The sequence below is a fragment of the Benincasa hispida genome, chromosome 2 (assembly GCF_027475165.1).
Source record: "Benincasa hispida cultivar pf3 chromosome 2, pf3_genome.v1.1, whole genome shotgun sequence".
Lineage (NCBI taxonomy): Eukaryota > Viridiplantae > Streptophyta > Magnoliopsida > Cucurbitales > Cucurbitaceae > Benincasa > Benincasa hispida.
The window spans coordinates 19,320,572-19,326,371 of record NC_143479.1 but is presented as its reverse complement, the minus strand read 5'-3'; the positions used below and the strand labels follow the sequence as shown (position 1 = coordinate 19,326,371).

Sequence of the window (5,800 nt, the reverse complement as noted above, 5' to 3'; positions counted from 1 at the left end):
TATGCGGTGCCGTAGAAACTTGGGTTTCTTTATTTTTCTTTAATTTCATTTTTTAATGTTATTTTAACTCAACTTTATATATAAAAAAGTTAAATTCTAAATATCTAGATATATTTTTTTTATCTCTTATAAAAGAATTATCTTCTTTAATAAATTTAAGTTTCGTTCTAAAAATTCGAAAATAAAAGCATTAAACTTACCTTCAAAATCTCTAATTAAAAAAAATTGAAAACAAAAATATTTTAATCTAGTCAGTTGTAAACCAAATTTATTAGATCACAAATATTCATTAAATCCAAATTAAGAAAATTTTTTATTTTATCCAACACATGACTTACAAAACAAGTTACAAAGACAAAATCCATAATTAAAATTTGAATTGATGGAAAATATATTGTATGTGTAAAAATAAGGAAGAGATTGGTTTATTTTAAATCAATTCGTGTGGTAGTTATCAAAATCTAATTTGAATCTTAAAAATAAATTCAAATTCTAAAAGAGGGGGAAAGTACAAAATGACGTTCATTTTCAGTTTTGAAATTGCATCTGTTACATTATAATATGATTAATTTGGTTATTAATCAAGCTCTTCAATTACATTGTATTTATATTCTTATTATTAATCAAGCTCTCCATATTTATATCTTGGTTATTCAAAGTTCTATACTCATACTGTATTTAATATTCCGGACATATGAACCAACTAAGAGTAAGTCAGATATTATCAAAATGTCAGCTAAAATAGTGACTAAATATAAAATATGTACAATTGAATCTAATAACATTTAACAAATATGGAAAAATATACCGTTAATTTATTAAGAATATGTATAAAATAATGAAAAACAATTCAAATATTTGAATAAATTTAAAATTTAATTAGATAAAATGAAATTTGATAATATATAAATATTTAAAATATAAATTTGGTAAAAAAATTTGGATATTTAGTTCTAGTGAGATTAATTCGAAAAGTAGTTAAACATAATTCAAATTAATAATAAAATTTACATTGGAACTTTAACTATGGGAGAAAAATCATGCGGTTATTTGGAGGAATGCGACGATTATTTTTAGTTTTTCAAATGAGTTGAAAGGTGAGAATTAAGGCATCAATAATTATGATGATGTTGTGCATGTTGAGTTGCATAAATCTTATTATTCACCGATTTTTCATTTTTCGAAATCAAACTCTAAAATTTGTCATTCGCTTCAATTCCTTTGATTTTTTTTTTTTTTTTTTTAAGTCAATCGTTCATTTCTACTTCGAATTTCTCTACAACCTATTCTCGACCATCGTTCTATTTAATTAGGTCTAATTTCAGCATAACACGTAAAAGGATTTAAATTATAAAAGCTAAGTTGAAATCGAGAATCCTACACAAATCCAAAATTATCTTCCATAATCCATCCACACTTCAAAAAGCATTAATTTCTACTTCATACCGACCATTCTTTAATTTCTTTTAACATGATTGTTTTCAAAGTTCTATGGGGTGCTAGTTGATGGGTTCACCACCATTCATTAATTAATTAACTTAATTCTACACCATCTCTATTACAAGAACATTACACGAAATTCACTTCTTGTAAAAATTTTAAATTTTTTTTAAAAAAATCCCATTTCATTAGTCAAATTCAAAAGTCAAAGCCCACTGTCGCCAAATGATCATCCACTAGTCAACGCTGGTTAGGCCCCAAATTTTTTCAAATAAATTAACACTGCACTTTGCTGTAATTCATCTCTTCCTAAATCCCTTTCTCTGGTAAAATTTTTTCCCCTCTCTGTTTCATCAATGGGGTTTCTTTTCAAGCTTCCTTTTTTTCTTTGCTTGATTGTTCTTCTTCTCTTCAATGGAACATTTGGGACTCTTGAAGATAACAACAAAGCAGCATTACTTGCTTTCAAAAATGGGATTTTTTCTGACCCAAAAAACCATCTTGAAAATTGGAGATTAGATTCAAATCTTCACTTCTGTAACTGGACAGGAATTGAATGCAACAATGTCACTCACAAAGTTGTTTCAATTGATCTTTCTGGAAACTCAATTAGAGGCATTATTTCTCCATTTCTTTCCAATATTTCTTCCTTAATGATTCTGGATTTAGCTAAGAATTACTTTGAAGGTCAAATCCCCAAGGAATTGGGTTCTTTAGTTAATCTTCAGCAACTGGGTTTAAAAGGGAATTTACTCACAGGAAAAATCCCAAAAGAGCTTCAAAATTTGAATAAATTGGAGTTTCTTCATTTGGGTAGCAACAAACTTGAAGGGCAGATTCCTGAGTTGCTATTCTGTAATGGGTCTAGTTCTTCATTGAGATATATAGACCTGTCAAACAATTCTTTTAGTGGGAAAATACCTTTGAAAAATGGTTGTGAGATGAAGAATTTAGTGAAATTTTTGCTATGGTCTAATAAGTTTGTGGGGGGAGTTCCTTCTGCTCTTTTGAACTCAACAAAACTTGAATGGTTGGATTTGGGGTCAAATAAGTTGAGTGGGGAATTGCCTGTTATGAAAATGCCATCTTTGGTTTACCTTTATTTGTTTGAGAATGAATTTGTTAGTCATGATGGGAATTCAAATCTTGAGCCTTTCTTTGCTTCTTTTTCCAATTCTTCAAAGCTTCAAGAGATTGATTTAGCTAGCAATCATCTTGGTGGAGAGATACCTTCTAGTATTGGTGATCTTCATGTCAATCTCTCAGAGCTTCACTTGAGTAATAATCTTATCTATGGTTCAATTCCTCCTTCCATTTCAAAGCTTATGAACTTAACTGTTTTGAACTTGTCTGGTAATTTTTTGAATGGAACCATTCCTTTTGAGTTTGGAAGATTGAGGAAACTTGTGAACATTCAACTGTCTAATAATATACTTTCTGGTGAAATCCCATCTTCTCTTGGTGAAATTCAGCCTTTGAGTTATATTGACTTTTCTAGGAACAAACTTTCTGGTTCTGTTCCTGAAACTTTGGCTAAACTTTCACAGTTGAGACAATTATGGCTTTATGGAAACCATCTCTCAGGAACAATCCCACCAAGTTTGGGAAAATGTAACAACTTGGATTTCTTAGACCTGTCTAGCAATCAAATTTCTGGTGTTATTCCTAGTGAAATTGCAGTTAGAACCATGAAATTTTATTTGAATCTGTCAAGAAACCATTTACATGGACCTTTGCCATTGGAGCTTAGCAAAATGGATATGGTTCTTGCAATTGACTTGTCCTCAAACAATCTCTCAGGCCCAATTCCATTTCAACTTGGGAACTGCATTGCATTAGAACACCTAAATTTATCTGATAACTCCTTTGATGGGCCTTTACCAATTTCCATTGGCCAGCTGCCTTATCTTCAAACACTTGATGTTTCTTTCAACCAATTGATTGGAAACATTCCAGAAACTCTTCAAACATCTTCAACTCTCAAGCAGCTCAACATTTCTTTTAACAAATTTTCCGGTCAAGTACCAGACAAGGGGGTATTTTCATGGTTGACAATGTATTCTTTCCTTGGAAATAATGGTCTTTGTGGCTCAATCACAGGCTTGCCAAAGTGCAGGGAAAGGCACAAGTTTTATAAGTTGATGCCAATTCTCTTGTGTTCATCTGCAGTTTTTGTACTATGCATTACTGGGATTGTCTTCGCACTCAGGTCGAAAACGAGATTGAATATTCCGATTTTGAATCAAAGGGGTTTCGAAGAATATGGACAACAAACTATAGAGAGGAAGGAGATGAAATACCCAAGAATCTCATACAGACAACTGGTGGATGCTACTGATGGTTTCAGCTCTTCCAGCTTGATTGGTTCAGGAAGATTTGGAGAAGTCTACAAGGGAATTTTGCCAGATAAGACAAAGATTGCAGTTAAAGTCTTGAAACCAATTAGAACAGCAGGTGAAATTTCTGGAAGCTTCAAAAGAGAATGTCAAGTGCTGAAAAGAACAAGGCATAGAAATTTGATCAGGATCATAACCACTTGTAGCAGACCGGATTTCAATGCTCTTGTTCTTCCATTAATGTCAAATGGCAGCTTGGAAAGCTATCTTTATCCTAATGACCGAGGATCGAGCATTTGTAGACCGGATTTGGTTCAATTGGTGAGCATTTGCAGTGATGTGGCTCAAGGTGTGGCCTATCTACATCATCACTCACCAATTAGAGTGGTGCATTGTGATATTAAACCAAGCAACATTCTTCTTGATGATGACATGACTGCTTTAGTCACTGATTTCGGAATTTCGAGACTGATCATTGGGGGAGAAACTAACAATAATATTTCTTCTTATAGAAACGAGTCGACTTCCTTCAGTTCAACTCATGGTTTGTTATGTGGATCTGTTGGCTACATACCTCCAGGTGAATAAACAGTCTATTTGAACTGAACAAAGGGATATTAAGACATGAATAGAGTTAATCTTATTAACATATTTCTTTTTTTGCCTTTGGAAATGCAGAATATGGATTAGGTGAACGTGCTTCAACCGAAGGAGATGTGTTCAGTTTTGGAGTTCTTCTGTTAGAAGTTGTGACAGGAAAGCATCCAACTGATCTTCTTTTCCAACAAGGTGCAGGCCTTCATGAATGGGTTAAAAGCCACTATCCTCACAAGCTTGAGGACATAGTCGATGAAGCAATGGAAAGACATAGCCTTCAGAGGCCAAACGTTACAAAACAATCTCCCAAACTGTGGCGTGAAGTTATATTCGAGTTGATCGAGCTTGGTATCATGTGCACGCAGTACACTCCATCGTTCAGGCCGAGCATGGTCGATGTAGCTCATGAAATGACACGTTTAAAGGAACATCTCTCAAACTCTTTACCGTTGTTTGTTCAAGAAGCCGGTCTTGCAAACAATGAAGGTTGCTGATTGCTTTGCAAAGATTTAGAGCAATTTGGGGTTTGTTCATTTGTTCAATGTGATTGTTTTAGGCCTCCTAACAAGTATACCTTTGCTGACTTCATTTGCAATAGCAAATTCAGGGCTAAGGAGGGGGATGGAACTGGAGTTTAATCACCTCAGTGAAATCAGTATGTAAATATGTAACACATGATATAAGATGATAAACATAAACCAAATAACTACAAGGTAGCTGATTGTAAGTGAATTTTCTTTAGAAAACATTGAATAGCATGTGTAGAAAGAAAATGGAGGAGTAGATAGTAATGAAACACTCTCTCAACTTGTTAGATATGTGATAGACTCTCGATTGTTAACGCGTATCGTAGTAAGAGCTGTACAAGAAATGTTATATGACACAATCGGAAGATTTCAGTGTGTCCAAAGGGAATAAAGTTCAAAAACATCACTCTTTTAGCATTTCCAAAAAAATGAGAACATGAATGTTGTGTTTATGTAAAGTGGATATACAAAAACCTCCTAATGTTTCAACACAAGCACATATCCACAAGAACTCCTGAAAAATTTCTCAATGGGTTGTCATGCCTAGGTTTCTGCTACACTTATGTACAACATATCAAATTGGCTAAAAGTTCAATATGATTGTTGTTTGACGTATAACGTAGTCGATACTATTCGACCATATTTAGTATATTTGTTGGAATGCTTTAAATCTGTTATCTAGCTCTCTAAATGACCAAACATAGGGTCAATGCCCCCAAAACCTAAATTTTATGTGCATTATATGTTATTTAGGGTTTGGACCTAAGGTTTAAAGGGTTACACTAATATAAATCCTCTAACCCTGCTGGTGCCTCTAAAATCTGTACTGTGTGATATTCCTCTCTGTTAATAAAACTAATCTCTCTCTGCTCATGAATGTAGTTAATACACTATTAGTGA

At 33.1% G+C, this 5,800-nt stretch overlaps 1 pseudogene across 1 annotated transcript; it reads left to right on the top strand.

The window, feature by feature from the left end:
* Positions 1 to 1,796: 1,796 nt before the first annotated feature.
* LOC120071997 (putative leucine-rich repeat receptor-like serine/threonine-protein kinase At2g24130 pseudogene) lies at positions 1,797 to 5,146 on the top strand (annotated as a pseudogene). The gene is made up of 2 exons (XR_016527876.1): positions 1,797 to 4,356; positions 4,455 to 5,146. The product of XR_016527876.1 is annotated as a putative leucine-rich repeat receptor-like serine/threonine-protein kinase At2g24130 pseudogene (transcript).
* The last annotated feature ends 654 nt before the right edge of the window (positions 5,147 to 5,800 follow it).